Here is a 20,749-nt window from a genome sequence, read left to right on the forward strand (position 1 = left end):
ATAATTTTCAGATTTTTCCTTTACGTGTACTGTGAAATATAGCTTCTTGCCAAATTTCAGGGGCAGCACCCTACAGGTTTTGATGAGTGAGTAAACAAAATATGCGACATAAATAGTTTTATCTTTTGATTGCATTGACTTAGAAGCTTTAATTATTTACATGGCCAAGGTACCACAGACCTTACTACGAGACGTAAATTTCAACTTGATACGTCTCCCCGTTCTTGATAAAAAGTATCTCAACAGTCAAATGGCTCTCAGCACAATGGGACCTAACTTCCGAGGTCATCAGACCCCTATAACTTAGAACTACTTTAAACCTACCTAACCTAAAGACATCACACACATCCATGCCCGAGGCAGGATTCGAACCTGCGACCGTAGCGGCCACACGGTTCCAGAGTGTAGCGGCGAGAACAGCTCAGGCAATTCGGCTGACTGCTAATTTAAAAATTGATCTATTGCATGATACCTTTGTGAGTTTGAAAACAGTTTCCCTAAGAAAAAAGTGAAATATAATTTTAAGAAACGATATAAAAATGGATAAAAATATCTTGTAAAGAGAAAAGGGACATGTATCTTATAGCTAGGAGGAGTAGTGATCCTGAAATAGCGAATAATCATAAAAACTACTGCACTGTGTTAAGAAAAGTCCGGAAGTATGTGCATTATGTCTGGGATTAGCTCATCTGGTAATATGATTAAAACAATTTGGAATATTGTGAAAAGGGTAACAGGGCAACCAAGAGCACAGCAAGACTGTATTTCTATCAAACACAATGAAAAGTTCGTAAACAGGAAAGTCAGAAGTAGAAAACATTTTAATAATCATTTTTAAGTGTTGTAGAGAAGATAGGATCCAGCTACTTATTAGAAAATGCAAGGCAGTATATGGAAAAGGCAGTACCTACGCATTTTAATAAAATTTAAATTCAAACCACCTCTCCTACTGAAATTAGGAAAACAATAAATTCACTCAAAAGTAAAAGCTCACATGGAATTGATGGCATTTCCAACAGAGTACTAAAAGCTTGTTCCCAATAAATAAGTAGGATTCTCAGCCACATATGTAGTAGCTCACGAAAATAGGGCATTTTCCAGATAGATTGAAATACACTTTTGTTAAACCATAACACAAAAAAGCTAATAGATCTGATGTTAACAGCTACTGCCCAATCTCACTTCTGAAAGCTTTATTCAAAATTCTTGGAAAATTAATGTATTCAAGAGTAGCATCGCATACTTGTAAAAATGAAGTACAAACAAAATGTGACTTTGGTTTTCAAGAAGTCTTTTCAACAGAAAATGCTATATTTGCTTTCACTGATCAAATATTAAGTGCTTTGAATAACCAAACATCACCCATTAGGATATTTTGTGATCTCTCAAAGGCTTTTGATTGTGTGAATCATGAAATTCTTCTACATAAGCATAAGTATTGTGGTATGAGTGGGACAGTGCAGAAATGGTTTAATTCATACTGAACTGGAAGAATACAGAAGGTTGAAATTAACAGTGCAGATAGTCTGCAAATACCAGCAGAGTCCTCTAACTGGGGAGGCATCAAGAATGGTGTCCCACAGGGTTCAGTCTTGGGTCCCTTATTGTTCTTAATATATGTTAACGACTCGCCACTCTATATTCATGATGATGGAAAGCCAGTTCTTTTTGCTGATGATACAAGTATAGTAATCATACTCAAGAAGCAAGAATCACCTGAAGAAATTGAAAATAATGTCTTTCAGAATATGATTAAGTGGTTCTCTGCAAATGGACTCACCAAATTTTGAGAAAACACAGTTTATACAATTTTGTACAGTGAATGATATGACACCACTGATAAATATAGACTATGAACGGAAGTCTGTTGCTAAGGCAGAATATTCATAATTTCTGGGTGTGTACATAGATAAGAAATTGAGTTGGAAGAAACACATCGATGATCTGCTGAAACAGTTACGTTCAGCTACTTATACTGTTAGGGTTATTGCAAATTTTTGTGATAAATATATTAGTAACTTAGCCTACTATGCCTATTTTCATTGACTGCTTTCATATGGCATCATATTTTGTGGCAATTCGTCATTAAGAGAGAAAGTATTCATTGCACAAAAGCGTGTAATCAGAATGATAGCTGGAGCCCACCCTAGAACACCTTGCAGACATTTATTTAAGGAACTCGAAATATTCACAGAACCTTCGCAATACATATATTCACTTATGAAATTTGTCATTAATAACCCATCCCAATTCAAAAATAAGAGCGAAATGCTTAGCTACAACACTAAAAGAAAGTATGATATTCACTATACTGGATTAAATCTCACTTTGGAGCAGAAAGGGGTGAATTAAGCAGCCATAAAAATCTTTGTTCATTTGCCAAATAGTATTAAAAGTCTGACATATGGGAACCGACATTTGAAAGCAAATTAAAGGAATTTCTGAATGACAAATCCTTCTGCTCAATAGATGAATACTTAGGTATGAAGTAGTAACTGTAAAGAATAATTAATTAATTAATTATCTTGTGTAAAGAAAATTTATGTTGAAGTGACATGTTCCACATCATTACATAATGTCGTATTCATGATCTATGGAACAAGGAGTAATGTATGTATGTATGTAGGTATGTCGAACTTCAAGACTCCCGTGTGGCTTAAACCAGTCGGTGGCTAGTGGCCAAAGAGTGCACATCTCGCGAGAAGAACTGCAAGGTTATGTAACGTAGCCTCCGATGCTTAAGTAATCTGGCTTATTATTCATGGCATATTTTGGTTAGCTCTGTACTACGAAAATCCAGTGCTAAGAAGAGAAACTTCAGAGCTTGTTACACAGCAACAACCATGGATAGTTTTGCCATTCTTTTCGAATAGTCACAGGAGATCGACACTGCCACCACCTTCATCTGTAATTATCTAGTGAGTAGTTTATAATTGCATGAGCAAGTGATGTAATTTCTTTTTCTCTAAACTTTGTGTTGAGCCCCAAATTTTGTCGTTTACCTAAACAGGATCCTGTCCTAAGTGCTACAATATTCGTGAGTATCCTATTTTATACAAGTGAAAAGCCATTACCTTCCTTAACAAAAGTTAATAAACTTTTTGGAGTAGTAAACGTCATAATTATTCAGTGAGCCTAAGTTCTGAAGTGTTCCACGTAATTATCGTAAAAGGATAGTTAGAGTCATCAAATTACAACTACTAAGAGAAGATTTAAAGTATACAATTTAAAAATTTTTCCTATTGAGACAACAGTGTTCATTGTTTCGTGTATAATGCAATTAACAGTGTTTCTAATATTTTGTTGAGACTACAATTTTCAGCCTAGATCCGAGTCTAGCGACAGATTAGTTTCTCGGTCTCCGCGTTAATCGTTGAGCAAGATTTAAACTTCAGATCACAACAACACTAATCAAGAAGTACAGCTTTCATTCTTATATCTTCTGTGTACTGTAGTAAGAAAATAGTCACAATTATTCAGACTATACTGTATTCAGTTGTCACATGTGCCATCTGAGCTAAATAGTATAAGCAAATTAATCAGTTGTTGGGTAAACGTGTTACTACTATTCCTGTGTAGTTAGCTTCAAACCAATGGACGCTACGTGCTAAACAGCGCCACTGTCTTTGTTATCAGCAAAACAAAATTTCAGTATCAAGTAAAGTCAATCCCAACAGTTAATTCTCTTTATGAACCGTGCTAGTACTTGATACAACTTTACCTAATTAGGCTGCTGAGCATTTCCTTTTCCGTAATTAGAGTTTACATGATAACTAATAGAACGTTGGTTCGATTCCCGTTTGTTTTGTTATTGTTTCCTTTGGGTAAGAACCTTTCGAGAGAGGATACCTTTCCACTGTAGTGTTGCAAGACCACCTGTTTTCATCATTGTTCTGCATCGGCACATCTCAAGAGCTTCAGTTCTCTTCTTTTCCGGTTTTTCACAGGAGTTCAGTCACTACCAATATCGCCATTGAAAAATTCTCCAGCCGCTGACAGGCCGAGCTGCACGTAACGACATATCGGATTTTCTATAAGATAGTTCTTGTGTTTATGTACAAACCTAATAGAGGTTAAAAAGAAAAAAATTAAGAGGTTGTATTTTAAACGGAAGTTATTTTTTTCCTGAATAAATGTTCACGCTGAAATGGAGTGTGTGCTGATTTGAAGCTTGCTAGCAGGTTTAAACTTGGAGGAAACATCTAGGGTATTAATAACCGTTTCAGCTGTATTTGGTCCTTCATTACTGTGCCACTACCGGTTTCGTGGCGTTTATTCATATGTCATCTGAAGATGTGGCTTTCAGCCCCACGAAACCGGTAGTGGTACAGTAATAAAGGACCAAATACAGCTGAAGCCGTTATTAATACCAAAGATAAATACCCATAGCTGTGGTTTCCCCACCTACAAGGTAGTCTGTTGGCGGAAACTACAGCTTATAATGTTGATAAGCTATGTCTCCGCAATATCCCACCTCTGAGGAGTTCTAGTTCTCTCGCCAGGTATGCAACATAACTTTTGCGAAGTTTGGAATACAGGAGATGATGTACTGGCGGCAATAAGGCTGCGAGGACGGGTTCTGAGTCGAGCTTGCAGTCGGTGTAACACTAGCTTCCTACTACGTTCGACTTGTTACATCACGGTGAACGAACTACAGATTATTCGAAAGAGACTTCATAGGATCGACTTTACAGATTCTCCTTTATGCATGAACCACAAGTTTCAGGATACAGACGAACACCGGCTACAGTGTGGGCCGGCGGAAGAGATCTGATTTTGGCTCTCTTTGTACAGGTGTCACCCGCTTCCGTCAATTCATGCAGTCTACCTGGATGATGTCTATTATCCAAGAACGAAGCACAACGCTGTCACTTGTTGTCAGAGGCCACACGATTCATTATTTCTTTGAGGAATGGTGTCATAGGTCTCATGCATTTAAACGATCGTCATTGTGCTATTGTGAAGGATCCTAAATACAGACAACACTTTTAGAAGTTCTTGCTGAGCATCCTTCGCGTTCCACCCTGTAGCTGGATCATTCGTGGCAGGAGATGAAATTAATACACCCGCAGGTAGATAACTGAACAGATAACGGCACCTTCATGACGTTACGAGAAGACAAGCCATAAAGATGGGGCGGCGGCGTGCGTGGAGTATCGACCCCGCAAGTGCGGACTCCAGTAGCGTCCCCTTGTGTTTGTTTCTATTTCACACGCACTTAGTACGTATCACTTCTTCTCTTAAAAGCCTGGTGACAGTGTTCTCATGTCTTTGTTTCTTTTTTACAAGCACTTAGTACGTATCGCTTAACCTGGCGACGGATTCGCGTCATGGAATAGGTGGATTTATTATTTGGCAACAAATAAATGAGTGTTCTCCTGCGGCTATTTAAACCTCCCATTTTCATTTCTAAATCACAAATAGTACAGCTCACCAAGGTATTTAAATTGCTTTTCGCTTCAAATCAAAGTAAGATAAAATACTATCTACAGCTCAGATTCCATCAATCAGAATTTTAAATTGCACCTCAGGAGAAAATAACCAGCCACATCGTCCTCAAATCAGACGATAGTGTTCTTTAGTAATCTCAAATATTGCTTATGACATAAAAAGATTATTATCTCCGTCATTGTGCCAAACATGCGCTTATTTAAGATAGGGAACTCATGAAAATTACCTGACAGAAATTTTTGTTCTGGAAGCTGCTTTCAGGGATTTATATTCTAGAGTATTCCATCTTGAATTCTGAAGTTATTTCGCCACCCTATGCTTTCTAGCGAATTCGAGTCAAAAATACCTACGGGTATAGGTCAGAGCCTCTAAAAGCCGAGGGCAACAGAGCATAGAGTCACGGTAAGCAATCGTTAACCCAACGGGACCAAACATTTAATCGAAAGAAACAGAGTTACAAAGTCACGGGAACAGGTGTGCCTCATGTGACACCCTAATGTTGCGGTTAGATGGGGCGTATGGCGCCTGTACAGATACCTGAGCTCTCTGTTGCAGACAGGCGTGCAGTGACCATTACAGTAGGCCACGAATTACCCGATATGGTTGATAATACGCACAAGGCATTGATACAAAGCGTATCGGAGACTACAAAAGAATTCTTGTTTCCGAGGTGGGCAGTGTTTTGGATGGATTTTCAGTATATCGGAGATAGAAGTTCCATAACTGTAAACGGCTGCTTACGTCGCCCACAAGTTTTTGACAGACCGACATCATGCTGCCTCTCCGAGCCAAACTGCGAGGTTAGTCTACTACGAATCAATTGCCTCCAGTATGTATGTGAGGAGTTAAGAACCCATTTCTGCCACGATTCTGCTCTGAAATTCGCCGAATACACAAAGTCTAACACATGCAGTCACGACTCTTTTGCTAATTTTTGCGACAGAAGCGCGTCTAGCAGACAGACTTCTCAGGACAATATCGGATTAGTTTGAATATAATCGATTACAGTGATTTGTAACATACTTTTTACAGCAGGCCGCGAGTATAATTCCATAAAAGTCGACACTGCCTAAAAAAGTAATACCATATTTTCTTTAGTTTTTTATGTGTCCTGAGAAGTATGCAACAACAGTTTATTTACTATTCTCTTGTAACCTACATATATTTAATGAAGGACGTTTTCTTTCAATAACTAAAAGAGAACGCACAAATAACGACAAGCAAAGGTTAGTTGAGATTCGTGTGTCTGTTGAAAGATCTATACGTGAAAAGTACAACGACTACTACCATCATAACTTAGCAAAATGTCTGGCAGAGAACCCTTAGATGTATATGAACAGAACATAACGTTGCATTATGGTAACACAAGACCATGCATTTTGCTCAGGAGTTTTGTTAATTAGGAAAAACAATAGTGCCAGAGACCCCTTAAAGTTCCAAGCTAATGTGATCAGCAGCCTATCTCTTTCAAGACCATGAGGAGATCATATGGCTGAAAGATCGATGTGTTAACTAAAGATTTATCAAGTCATACAGTCACAGATTGATGTACTTCAACAACAGAATCATGTATATAGTCACATTTACAGATACGAAACTTCATTGTACTAATACTTGTTATGGCCAAGTTACAGTAAACTGCAATTTATTTCGATAGATATTTGTATGAGTCTGCTTGCTTTGTGCGGACTACACGTTCTTCTCCTCTTCCAAATTCTTAGGAGAACAGTAGACGGGGATGAACGGTTTTGTTCCTCATATAGAAACAGAAAAATTAATACAAGCGTTGTAAGTCGTAAAGCAATGACATTATTTCTTCTCCACATCTACCTGAATCGCCATTTGTGCGACGTTTCACAGATATCTTCAGAGTTAATCAAGGCAAACAACTTGGAAAGAAAGCAATGTCGATCGCAGGCAAGTTGTTTCACGTGTCTTTATTATTCTTAGGTTATCTCGATGAGTGTAATACAGAAGACGAACTTGAGAACACAAGGAGAGAAAGAGAGTATATGTATGATGTATAAGGGGTTCCCAGCGATACTTCTGGGGTGTAGTCGAAACAATATTGGCAACGTGTGGGCGGACAGGGTGTAGTAGACGTACACGTAGATGAAGTAAAGCAAATTTGTTGCCTTGGAAGGAGACTAGTACAGGGAAAGACCATATTCCAACTCAATACAAGCCGACTTGTATGGAACATATACCTCAATTTGAGAAAGAAATTTCTGAGCAGTTCTGAGAATGTGGGATTGGAACACAGAATTGTATAGTAGTCAGTTCGGAGTTTCGGAGAAAAGACAATCGATTCGTGTGAGATACGCTGCTGTGAAAAGATGAGGTGAATTGGGAGAGCGGATAAATTTAGGAATGAAATAAAACTTCCTGGCAGGTTAAAACTGTGTGCCGGGCTGAGACTCGAACTCGGGACCTTTGCCTTTCGCGGGCAACTGCTCTACCATCTGAGCTACCCCAGCACGACTCATGCCCCGTCCTCAGAGTGCTACTTCTGCCAGTACCTCGTCTCCTACACTCCGCTGCAGAGTGAAAATCTCATTCAGGAATGAACTAGTTCTCCAGAGAATGGTCAAAAAAGGACTTACGGAAGAACAGATAAGATATGGGACAGGATGATAAGTGTGTTAAGACGTCAGAAATTAACATCAGTGATATTAGAGGGAGCTGTCAGGAGTGAAACGTGTAGGGGAAGGCTGCTCGGAATAAATTCATAAATAACTGAGGACAAAGGGTGGGAGTGCTGCTCTGAGGTGCAGACCTTAACAAAAGAGAGAAATTCGTGGCGAGCTGCATCAAACAGATCAGAAGACTGATGACTCAGGAACAAAAGCAACTAGTTGTACATCATACATACAGACAAGAACACAACATACATACAGACAGCGACAGCGACGTTGGGCTGCGCTCGTAGTAAGCCAGATCGGCGGCGTAGCGCAGCCGTGCGGTTCACAGAGTACGCCAAGCCAACCGTTCCCGCCGGAACCACAAACAATTGCCGCCCCCCCCCCCCCCCCCGGCAGTTACAAAACCACTATGTTCAGCGGTGCCACTCGTACCTCTCCGTGACGGCCCAGAAGCGTTACAGATGGTGCTCGTGGACGTTCTGTTCCTCCGCGTTACAGATTCCAGCGTTTTCGAACTCTAGTTCATCATTAAAACTAAATGAAGCTGAAAAATCGCATTGAATCAAGGTGTCTCATCAATCAGATCATTTCTTCATGAGTGATGACTGTTTCAAAAGGCACTGTCCTATGGAGTCTTAGCGCACTCACGTTTTCAATTATTGCTTGCAGTTGTTGTAGAGAATAACCAGAACTATTTTATTTAATCAAAAGCAGATATCGGATAAAATAGTTTATTTGAACACAATCGACTGCTAATGAATTACGTAAACACATGCGACTGTTTAAGTCTTATATCTGCCACGGCGATAAAGTAGAAAACACTGTTGTCTTGCGAAAATACGGCGAAGTAGGATTATGAAATGGAAGCCAATACAGTGAATCCACAACATATAAAATGTATAACGAAAAGTATATAAAAATGTTTGCTTTAGATAAACTCATCAACCTCTCTGGCGGAATAAACATATGAAACGCCGACAGAGAGAAAAATGAATAACTCTTTTCCTCGCTGTACAAGAAGGAAGTTATGTAATAGCTGCTTGTTTCTACTGTAAAAGTATTGTTTTGTGCTTAATTGCAAGATATGATTCAATAGTTAAAATATTAAGCTACTATCTTTCTCTATGAAAAGCTCCTCTTCCTGAATATTTAAGGAAATACGTATGACTTTTCAACGCCCATAAGCCATTGAAGATCACTGCTGGATCGCGGCCGCATACCGCTAACAGTTTTATATGTTTGTAATAATCTATGGGCTTCACCTGTCTTCACGAATATTACAGGAATAAAAAGCAGTAAAATATTTAGTCTTTTAATGATTACATAAAGCATGAGTGTTCAGGAATAATTATTTTTTACTTCCGTAATTAAATGCTCTGACTTGATCAATTTCGCTTCACGAAATCGGATAATGGCGAATGTTATATTAAAGAATTAACTTGAAGACGAATACTGAACAGATAACCGAAATCGAGTTCTTTTTCATTCTTGATGTTCAAATAATATGAATACTGCATTTCAATAATTTTTCGTTACCTGAGTGTTTGTATTGGCAATCTTTCTCGATAGCGTACATTGAATGGCGGACAAACCCAAACAATTTCATACTATTGACGTCATATACGCGAAGCTTTATCAGACGTATTGGTTGGCAAGATTAATTTTAACAATATTACAAAACCTTTTGCTCATGTAATGTCAAATCATTAACAGTGGCAAACGCAGGACAGGTTTCTGTGATTTGTGCTGTATTCATTTCATAGTTTCCACACGCCCAGCAGCTGCGGCGAGCGTGTATGTAAATCATTACAGGCATTTCCTGTCGCATAACCACCGACCAAGTAAGATGACTACAATCATTCATTCTTAAACACTATATATACATATACATATAAATTCAAGTAAGAAAATACACTAAGAGAGGGGAAGTCACTACAGAGTTATGTTGAAGTCACAAGCACGTCTGACTTAATGATAGGTATTTAGAATTTACATCTACATGGATATTTTGCAAATCACATTTAAGTGCCTGGCAGAGGGTTCATCGAACAACCTTCACAATTCTCTATTATTCCAATCTCGTATACCGCGCGAACACCTATATCTTTCCGTACGAGCTCTGATTTCCCTTATTTTATTATGGTGACGATTTATCCCTTTGTAGGTCGGTGTCAACAAAATATTTTCGCATTCGGAGTAAAATGTTGGTGACTGAAATTTCATGAGAAGATTCCGCCACAACGGAAAACCGCCTTTGTTGTAATGATGTCCACCCAAAATCCTTTATCATTTCAGTGACATTCTCTCCCTTACGTCCGCGCGGGGGTGGCCGTAAGGTCCACGTCTTGCCACGATTCGCGCGGCTCCCCCGTCGGAGTTCGAGTCCTCCCTTCGAGATGTGTGTGTGTGTTGTCCTTAGCGTAAGTTAGTTTAAGTTAGATTAAGAAATGTGTAAGCCTAGGGACCGATGACCTCAGCAGTTTGGTCCAATAGAACTTACCACGAGTTTCCCAATTTTCTCCCCCCTATTTCGTGATAATACAAAATTTGGTGCCTTCTTTGAATTTTTTCAATGTACTCCGTCAATCCTATCTGTGTAAGGATCTCATACCACTCAGCAGTTTTCTAAAAGAGGAAGGCGAAGCGTAGTGTAGGCACTGTTAATAGTAGATCTGTTACATTTTGTATGTGTCCTGCAAATAAAACACAGTCAGAATGAACTGAATTAATTTACGATTACTTAAACAAAAATGCACATACAGATAACGTTCCGGCATATGTTGCATAAATGTTCTACCAGAAGTAGCAGATATTTACATGCACTATAGTAACACTATTTGTCTAGACTACAGTATCTTGTTGACTTATTGCACATTACACGGTTCGACGTTCCGCAGTTTTCAAAGAATCTGAAAATATAGCACAATATTTTATGGTCAAGTGGTTATCCACAAAACATTGTTTAATGTTTTTTGGATCTTTCAATAATGGTGTAACGCCGAAAAGAGTAAGGCGTGATGAAGCCAATAAAATATTGTTGTCAAGATTAACGGTGTTATCATAGTGCAGATAATCTTTATCTAGGCTCAGAGACAACGATACTGTCAGCAGCGTTGTTGTTCTGTATCTAACAAAACAGCTTCGAAGCGCTATGGAGTTAGCGAACAAATATCCATCTACCTATGATCTTGAGCGTAAAATGCTTCATACCAGAACACAAAACTGAAAGACAATCGATACCGTACTCAGTCTTGTAGCAGGTGGTGATGGAAGGAACTTGCCTGGCCATGACCATGTGCTTGCTAAATCCTTGCAGCTCTGAATGAAAATATTCCCTTGCTAACCCTTCGTCTGAAAGAATATAATTTCCGAAAGAAAATTCGTTTTGACAGAAAAATAAGAGAAATAAAAGGCGCTGAAGCTGCAGAAATTCATGGCACGTGACAAACAAGAGCCCAACAAATTTTCATAAAGGTTTAACGAGACACGAGAAAAAGAAACTATGAGTGCATCTTTCACGTGATGTAAATTTATACTCTAATTGCGTGTACTGGATGAACACGTATTCTCCAGATCTCGCAAACCGTTCGCCTCACGACAAAGCAATCGCGAACAAATGCATAAAATTTACTTGTCATTTACTCTCTGTGTTAGACAGGAGAAATTAATGACAGAAATTTCATGACAAGCAACATACGTACAATACACTTGTGTGCAGAACTTAAGGACACAATTAACTTTTGCAAGACGTGCCACTGCCAAGTAACATAGCTCGAGGAAACGTGAAACATATGCATAGAAAGAACTGCTGAAGCATAGTCCAGAAGCTAACGGAAAGAAATACGCACTGAGATGAACAGAGATTAGGCTTTTATTCAATGATAACAATTTCACTGAATTAGTAGTCCTCTGGACATAATAAACGGCGAGGCGTGTTTGTTAATAGGTTGTGTGATGACCACAGAAGGCAATGCATATTCTGCAACGTGCTCCCACGGTGACTACAAGACAGGTAAGGAAATCTAGTCATAGGATGTTCGGTTCCTCTACCTCCGCTGTTCGGAACTGCTGGATGGTCGCTGGTGGTTGTGGACGTGCTGCAGAACGTCCTCAAAACGCATGCCACATGTCTTCAATGGGACTGTACTCGGGGGAACGGAGAGGCCAATCCAGCTGCCGGATATCCTCTCCTCCCAAGAGCTTCTCGCCTTTCACTGTTCGATGAGGTCGCGCTCAGTATCACAAAGACGTTGACCGTTGGGTGGAGCTTGTTCAAGGATTTGGAGGTCAGTGCGCAGATGCAATATGATAACTCGACCAAATACTATTAAAGATTTTGCATCCTCTCCAACTAATATATTATAATTTTTCATTGAATTCCACAAGAGGTGAAGGACCTTAGCAACAAAACTTCCAGGTTTCCAAACCAAGAGGAAGGCTTCCCTCGTTACTCCTTACAGGACGACTTTATACTTGTTAGTGTGCTTGGGGCACGTTACCATGGTATAGAATTAGCGACTAGTGTTCAAAATATTATATATTAGGGGGTCGATTACTGTCACAGCTCAAAATCTGAATAAAAATCGTCAGCAGTTATGGCTGAAGTCCTCCAGTATAAGTTGTCACCCTCTATCTACAATCGGCTTTGTCAGAGAGTAAGTAGGAGCAGACAGAGATTTGGGGCATTCTCTACCATTCTGGATTGGAAATTGTCTCAAGAAAACACAAATGTCAAAAGTTATCAAAGGGATGAAGAAGGCAATGTAAATCACAATATTAAACACAAATAATGTGCGTCGACACTACGTAAGGCCTGTTACTTAAAAACGTCATTATCACTCCTCCTTTGGCAAGACTTGCGTAGGGTACAGCCAAGGGGGTGTGATCATGAGAAAAAGATAGACTTACCAACGAAAGGGTAACATGCCACGATTCTGAGCCTGCAGCATGAGAAGTCTTAATGTAGTGAGGAAACTAGCCAATCTAAAAAGGGAAATACAGAGTACTTTCCAATAATAAGGGGAGGGGGAGGGAGGGACATCACTGAATTCAAATGATCAGACGAATGTAGAGTAATAACAACAGCTGTAGAAAATGATGTAAATGGGGTAGAATTCGTCATTAACAGGACAATAGATAAGAGAGAGTAAACTATTAGAAACGGGTCAGTGATAGTGTTGTTCTTGCTAGATTTGACAGAAAATCAGTGCCAACAAAGATTGATCAGTTATACACCCTAATGTCACAAGCAAAAGATGAAGAGACAGGGATAGTCTATGAGGATATGAAATGCGTAATTCACTATGTAGAGAGAGATGGACATCTTATACTCATGGGCTTTTGTAACACATTTGCAGTGGAAAGAATAAAGTGAACGTATATGGTAGAATATTGGCTTGACAATAGGAATGAGAGAGGAGAATCATTGAGTGGGGCAGTAAATTCCAGATGGTAATACCGAATACGCTGCTCTAAGCCACAAGGGGAGAAGTGTACTTTGGAAAGTTCTGGAGACCCAGACATATTGCTAATGGATTACGTCATGGTCAGAGAGAGAGAGCGAAATCGGATATTAGATTGTAAGACGTACCCATGAGCAGACATAGACTCAAATCATAATTTAGTTATGATGAAGTATCCAGAAGAAAGTGTGAATTGAATGGGTTCACCGAACTTACATAAGCATGTGGGTCTGTGATAAGGAACACAAGAGTAGGGAGCTCAGTTGAGGAGGAATGGATGGCTCTAAAGATGGGCTGTCATTGCTGTTGGACAGACAAACATAGATACAAGAAAGGGAACTGCGACGAAACATTGCATAACTGAAGAAATGCCTAATATCATTGACAAAATAGGTAGGTAAGTAACAAAGTTTCAGTAAAAATAGGAACATAAAACATTTAGGAATGAAATAGGAAGTGCAGGGCAGCCAAGCGGAATACCTTCAATGCGAGATGCGTTTAATAATTTCCACAACGAAACTCTATCTCGGAACCTGGCAGAAAACCCAAAGAGATTCTCGTCATACATAGAGCACACTAGTGGCAAGACGCAATCATTACCTTCACTGCACGGTAACAACAGTGAAGTCATTGATGACAGTGCCACTAAAGCAGAGTTATTAAATACGGTTTTCCAAAACTCCTTCTCCATGGAAGACGGAGTAAATATTCCCGAATTCCAATCAAAAACAACTGCTAAGATGAGAAACACAGCAGTAGATATCCTCGGTGTATCAAAGCAGCTTAAATCAGTTAACAAAGGCCAGGCCTCCGGTCCAGATTGTTCACCACTCAGATTCCTTTCAGAGTATGCTGATACAATAGCTCCACATTTAGCAATTATGTATAACAGCTCTCTCACAGAAAGATCCGTACCTAATAACTGGAAAATTGCTCAAGTCACACCAATACCCAAAAAGAGAAATAGGAGTAATCCGCTGAATTACAGGCCCATATCACTAACGTCGATTTGCAGTAGCGCTTTGAAACATATACCATGATCGAACATTATGAATTACCTCGAATAAAACGATTTCTACATCTACAAGACTACTCTGCAATTCACATTTAAGTGCTTGGCAGAGGGTTCATCGAACCACAATCATACTATCTCTCTACTATTCCATTCCCGAACAGCGAGCGGGAAAAACGAACACCTAAACCTTTCTGTTCGAGCTCTGATTTCTCTTATTTTATTTTGATGATCATTCCTACCTATGTAGGTTGGGCTCAACATAATATTTTCGCATTCGGAAGAGAAAGTTGGTGACTGAAATTTCGTAAAAAGGTCTCGCCGCGACGAAAAACGTCTATGCTGTAATGACTTCCATCCCAACTCGTGTATCATATCTGCCACACTCTCTCCCCTATAACGCGATAATACAAAACGAGCTGCCCTTTTTTGCACCCTTTCGATGTCCTCCGTCAATCCCACCTGGTAAGGATCCCACACCGCGCAGCAATATTCTAACAGAGGACGAACGAGTGTAGTGTAAGCTGTCTCTTTAGTGGACTTGTTGCATCTTCTAAGTGTCCTGCCAATGAAACGCAGCCTTTGGCTCGCCTTCCCGACAATATTATCTATGTGGTCCTTCCAACTGAAGTTGTTCGTAATTTTAACACCCAGGTACTTAGTTGAATTGACAGCCTTGAGAATTGTACTATTTATCGAGTAATCGAATTCCAACGGATTTCTTTTGGAACTCATGTGGATCATCTCACACTTTTCGTTATTTAGCGTCAACTGCCACCTGACACACCATACAGCAATCTTTTCTAAATCGCTTTGCAACTGATACTGGTCTTCGGATGACCTTACTAGACGGTAAATTACAGCATCATCTGCGAACAATCTAAGAGAACTGCTCAGATTGTCACCCAGGTCATTTATATAGATCAGGAACAGTAGAGGTCCCAGGACGCTTCCCTGGGGAACACCTGATATCACTTCAGTTTTACTCGATGATTTGCCGTCTATTACTACGAACTGCGACCTTCCTGACAGGAAATCACGAATCCAGTCGCACAACTGAGACGATACCCCATAGCTCCGCAGCTTGATTAGAAGTCGCTTGTGAGGAACGGTGTCAAAAGCTTTCCGGAAATCTAGAAATACGGAATCAACTTGAGATCCCCTGTCGATAGCGGCCATTACTTCGTGCGAATAAAGAGCTAGCTGCGTTGCACAAGAGCGATGTTTTCTGAAGCCATGCTGATTACGTGTCAATAGATCGTTCCCTTCGAGGTGATTCATAATGTTTGAATACAGTATATGCTCCAAAACCCTACTGCAAGCCGACGTCAATGATATAGGTCTGTAGTTAAATGGATTACTCCTACTACCCTTCTTGAACACTGGTGCGACCTGCGCAATTTTCCAATCTGTAGGTACAGATCTATCGGTGAGCGAGCGGTTGTATATGTGTGCTAAGTAGGGAGCTATAGTATCAGCGTAACCTGAAAGGAACCTAATCGGTATACAATCTGGACCTGAAGACTTGCCCGTATCAAGCGATTTGAGTTGCTTCGCACCCCCTAAGGTATCTACTTCTAAGAAACTCATGCTAGCAGATGTTCGTGTTTCAAATTCTGGAATATTCCATTCGTCTTCCCTGGTGAAGGAATTTCGGAAAACTGCGTTCAATAACTCCGCTTTAGCGGCACAGTCGTCGATAACAGTACCATCGGTACTGCGCAGCGAAGGTATTGACTGCGTCTTGCCGCTTGTGTACTTTACATACGACCAGAATTTCTTCGGATTTTCTACCAAATCTCGAGACAATGTTTCGTTGTGGAACCTATTAAAGGCATCTCGCATCGAAGTACGTGCCAAATTTCGCGCGTCTGTAAATTTTAGCCCATCTTCGGGATTTCGCGTTCTTCTGAACTTCGCATACTTTTTCCGTTGCCTCTGCAACAGCGTTCGGACCTTTTTTGTGTACCACGGGGGATCCGTTCCATCTCTTACCAATTTATGAGGTATGAATATCTCAATTGCTGTTGCTACTATATCTTTGAATTTGAGCCACATCTCGTCTACATTCGCAAAGTCAGTTCGGAAGGAATGGAAATTGTCTTTTAGGAAGGCTTCTAGTGGCACTTTATCCGCTTTTTTAAATAAAATTATTTTGCGTTTGTTTCTGATGGATTTGGAAGAAATGGTATTGAGCCTAGCTACAATGGCCTTGTGATCACTAATCCCTGTATCAGTCATGATGCTCTCTATCAGCTCTGGATTGTTTGTGGCCAAGAGGTCAAGTGTGTTTTCGCAACCATTTACAATTCGCGTGGGTTCGTGGACTAACTGCTCGAAATAATTTTCGGAGAATGCATTTAGGACAATCTCGGAAGACGTTTTCTGCCTACCATCGGTTTTGAACAAGTATTTTTGCCAACATACCGAGGGTAGGTTGAAGTCCCCACCAACTTTAACCGTATGAGTGGGGTATTTATTTGTTACGAGACTCAAACTTTCTCTGAACTGTTCCGCAACTGTATCATCGGAGTCTGGGGGTCGGTAGAAGAAGACAATTATTAACTTAATTCGGCTGTTAAGTATAACCTCCACCCACACCAATTCGCACGGAGTATCTACTTCGACTTCACTACACGATAAACCACTACTGACAGACACAAACACTCCACCACCAATTCTGCCTAATCTATCTTTCCTGAACACCATCTGAGACTTAGTAAAAATTTCTGCAGAACTTAATTCAGGCTTTAGCCAGCTTTCTGTACCTATAACGATATCAGCTTCTGTGCTTTCTATTAGCGCTTGAAGCTCAGGGACTTTTCCAGCGCAACTACAACAATTTACATCTATAATTCCAACTGTTCCTTGATCCAAGCACTTCCTGTAATTGTCAAGCACCCTTTGACATTGCAGCCCATCCCGCACTTTCCCGAGGCCTTCTAACCTAAAAAACCGCCCAGTCCACGCCACACAGCCTCCGCTACCCGTGTAGCCGCCAGCTGAGTGTAGTGAACTCCTGACCTATTCAGCGGAACCCGAAACCCCACCACCCTATGGCGCAAGTCAAGGAATCTGCAGCCAATACGGTCGCAAAACCGTCTGAGCCTCTGATTCAGACCCTCCACCCGGCTCTGCACCAAAGGTCCGCAGTCGGTTCTGTCAACTATGCTGCAGATAGTGAGCTCTGCCTTCATCTCATAAGCAAGACCGGCAGCCTTCACCAAATCAGATAGCCGCTGGAATCCAGAGAGAATTTCCTCAGATCCAAAGCGACACACGTCATTAGTGCCAACATGTGCCACCACCTGCAGCTGGCTGCACCCTGTGCTCTTCATGGCATCCGGAAGGACCCTTTCCACATAAGGAATGACTCCTCCCGGAATGCACACGGAGTGCACACTGGATTTCTTCCCCTCCTTAGCCGCCGTATCCCTAAGGGGCCCCATTACGCGCCAACATTGGAGCAGTCGGTTCTGTCAACGATGCTGCAGATAGTGAGCTCTGCCTTCATCTCATAAGCAAGACCGGCAGCCTTCACCAAATCAGATAGCCGCTGGAATCCAGAGAGAATTTCCTCAGATCCAAAGCGACACACGTCATTAGTGCCAACATGTGCCACCACCTGCAGCTGGCTGCACCCTGTGCTCTTCATGGCATCCGGCAGGACCCTTTCCACATCAGGAATGACTCCTCCCGGAATGCACACGGAGTGCACACTGGATTTCTTCCCCTCCTTAGCCGCTGTATCCCTAAGGGGCCCCATTACGCGCCTAACATTGGAGCTCCCAACTACCAGTAAGCCCACCCTCTGCGATTGCCTGGACCTTGAAGGCTGAGAATGATCCTCTGAAACAGGGCAGGCAGCTGCATCTGGCTCAGCCAGAGACAGTGCCTGAAACCGGTTTGTCAGACGCACCGGGGAGGCTTTCTGATCAGCCTCCGGGGACGCCTTTCGCTGCCTGCCACGCCTTGGAACGACCTCCCAATCAACCACAGGCGAGGGCTCAGCCCCACTGCGGGCAGCAACCGGGGCAACCACAGCGGCAGACCGATCTGGGGACAGACGGGACGAGGTTGACATCCCCGTGATACCCGAGTCCGTCTCCCCACAGTGGTGCCCATTGGCAACAGCCTCAAGCTGCGCGACCGAAGTCAGCGCCGATTGCAGCTGTGAGCGAAGGGATGCCAAGTCAGCCCTCATCCGAACACAGCAATCGCAGTCCCTGTCCATTCTAATCGATGTTTAACAACAGTTACCGAAACACGAGTCCGTGCCTAGATAACGCAAGCGGAACACGCAAAGAATGTATCAACTAATCTGTACAAATGCCTAACGACTGCGCTACAATCTGCTGAATTTACGATTACAGTAACTAAAACTCGAAATTGCACCTCCTATATGAAACTCACAGGCAATTTAAATAAGAATCTACGAAGTAAACACTAAAGCGCGATGCTACAACTGTCAATTTATTGACACATAGTCAGTATCGTTCTTTTGAAACACAACTAGCTCTTTATAATTATTAAGTAACAAGTGCTATCGACAGGGGATGTCAGATTGATCCCATGTTTTTACATTTCCAGAAGGTTATCGACACTGTTCCTCACAAGCATCTTCTAACCAAACTGCGTGCCTACGGAATGTCGCATCAGTTGCGCGACTGGATTCATGATTTCCAGTCAGAAAGGCCACAGTTCGTACTAATAGACAGAAAGTCATCCAGTATGACTGAAGTAATGTCCGACGTTCCCATAGGAAGTGTTTTAGGCCTTCCATTGTTCCTGATCTATACTGACGACATAGGAGGTAATCTGAGTAGGCATTTTAGATTGTTTGCTGGTGATGTTGTCGTTTACCGTCTCGCAAAGTAATCACACGACCAAAACAAATTGCAAAATGATTTAGATAAGATATCTGTCTCGTGCGAAAAGTTGCAATTGACCTTTTATTAAAGAAAAGTGTGAAGAAATCCGCTAAATTTCGATTACGCGATAAATCACACAAATCAGAAGGATGTAAATTCAACTAAATTCTTAGGGATTACAATTACAAATAACCTAAATTGGAACTATCACATAGATAATGTTGTGGATAGAGCAATCCAAAGACTGCAATTCATTGGCAGAACACTTAGATGCTGCAACAAGTCTACTACAGAGACTGCTTTCACCATGCTTGTCCACCCTATCCTGGAGTACTGCTGTTCGGTGTGGTATTGCCATCATGTGGAACTGACGGATCACATCCAAGAAGTTCAAAGAAGGGCAGCTCGTTTTATATTATCGCGAAATAGGGGACACAGTGTCAGACATGATACGCTAATTGCAGTTGCAATTATTGAAACAAGGGCGTTTTTCGTTGCGACGAGATCTTCCCACGAAATTTCAATCATCAGTTTTCTCCTCCGATTGCGAAACTATTCTGTTGGCACCCACCTACGTACGGAGAAACGATTACGATAAAATAAGAGTAATCAGGGCTCGCCCAGAAAAAAATTAAGTGCTCGTTTTTCCCGCGCGCCGTTCGAGAATGGATCGGTAGAGAGACAGCATGAAGGAGGTTCATTGAACCCTCTGTCAGGCATTTTATTGTGAATAGCAGAGTAATCACATAGATCTAGGTGTAGGTTCAGGTAAGAGGTGAGGAAACTGAAAAAGAAATGATCTTCGAAAGCACTAACTCAGTGCACAGAAATGTCAAAACAGCCTTCGGTGGACTTCAAACAATGCTGATAATATTAGGAGTGCATCGGGTATTCCACCTTTAAACCAAAACGGAGAGCAGATAGGCGGTAGGAGTACACTGAGGGCTTGTGTGTGGAGGAAGAGGTGTCTTATGAAGTGTTAGATGAAGATACTGGGGCCCGTAGGGAAGACACAAGGCATCCAGTCCGAATTTAAAAGAGCTCTTGATTACTTGAGGTTAAATAAGACATACTACATAGATAACATTCCATAGGAATTTCTGTAACTATTGTGGGGAAGTGGCAGCCAAATGACTGTCCAAGTTTGTGTGTAGAATCTATGAGACAGCTGTACCATCAGAATTTCGGAAAAACGTCTGCCACACAATTCCTTTGATAACAAGGTAAGGTAACATTGAAATCTATCGTACTATCAGTTTAACATTTCACGCAACCAAGCTGTTGAGAAGAATAATATAAGTAAGAATTTAA

The sequence above is a fragment of the Schistocerca gregaria genome, chromosome 3 (genome assembly GCF_023897955.1).
Source record: "Schistocerca gregaria isolate iqSchGreg1 chromosome 3, iqSchGreg1.2, whole genome shotgun sequence".
Taxonomy (NCBI): Eukaryota; Metazoa; Arthropoda; class Insecta; order Orthoptera; family Acrididae; genus Schistocerca; species Schistocerca gregaria.